This window comes from Galeopterus variegatus, unplaced genomic scaffold, assembly GCF_000696425.1.
Source record: "Galeopterus variegatus unplaced genomic scaffold, G_variegatus-3.0.2 Scaffold686, whole genome shotgun sequence".
Classification (NCBI taxonomy): domain Eukaryota; kingdom Metazoa; phylum Chordata; class Mammalia; order Dermoptera; family Cynocephalidae; genus Galeopterus; species Galeopterus variegatus.
The window spans coordinates 213,377-214,369 of record NW_007726797.1 but is presented as its reverse complement, the minus strand read 5'-3'; the positions used below and the strand labels follow the sequence as shown (position 1 = coordinate 214,369).

The 993-nt window shown below is 46.9% G+C and overlaps 1 protein-coding gene across 5 annotated transcripts in view; it reads right to left on the bottom strand.

The window, feature by feature from the left end:
- The window catches only part of RAP1GDS1 (RAP1, GTP-GDP dissociation stimulator 1), a 138,514-nt gene that overhangs the window by 16,681 nt on the left and 120,840 nt on the right, over window positions 1-993 (bottom strand). The window lies entirely within an intron of this gene.

Below are 993 nucleotides of genomic sequence, written 5' to 3'. Positions count from 1 at the left end.
GGATTGCAAACCTCGGCGTTGCTCCCGTGCCTCGCTCAGCCAGTGAGCGGGAACCGGTCTGTATGTGGGATCCGAACCCTTGGGTGGGAGCGCCGCCGCACTTCCCAAGCGGCGCACTATCCAGTGCGCCACCGGGCCAGCCCTATTTTATTACATTTATACTGCAAGTCCTTAAATATTAACTCTTAAAAGAACAAATGGGCCTGAGAAAGCAATAATGATGGAGAAGGGATGAAAGGGGTACCAGAGGAGGTCATTTTGATATTATTTCCTGATACTTTCCATCTTGCCAACATACTACTTGGTCCTGTGTTGGTATCAGTGAAAATGTATGGGCTGGTCTGGGTGAGAGTGGTAATAGGAAGGTCCTGGTTAACAGCTGCTTTTCCCTAGGGAAAGATCTGAAGATACAGCATCTGATAGGGAAGAATACTTCTGTGGCTAACTAGCTGGGATAGCTAATATGGCGAGGTCAATTATATATATGAAAGAAATTTACACAAGTCAAGGAATACCTTTACTTTTAAGCTTTTTCTCTTGCTGTCTTATTTTTATCTGATCTATATTTTTATTTATTTATTTATTTATTTTTAATTTTTTTTTTTGTCTTTTTTCGTGTCCGGCAATGGATCGCAACCCTCAGTGTCGCGCCCGTACCAGACCATGACCGGCAACGGGATCACAACCCTTGGTGTTGTGCCCACACCTCGCTCAGCCAGTGAGCGGGAACCGGTCTGTATGTGGGATCCGAACCCTCGGCAGGAGCGCCGCCGCGCTCCCAAGCGGCACACTGTAGCAGTGCGCCACCAGGCCAGCCCTATCTGATCAATAAATAAAATGAAAATATCTGTTAGATTTGCGTTCTGAACTGAATTTCTTCTCATATACAATCACTATTGAAGGTGTGCAAGTAAAATGATCAAAAAGATCACCTTTGGGGCCGGCCCGGTGGCGCACTGGATAGTGCGCCGCTTGGGAAGTGCGGCGGCACTC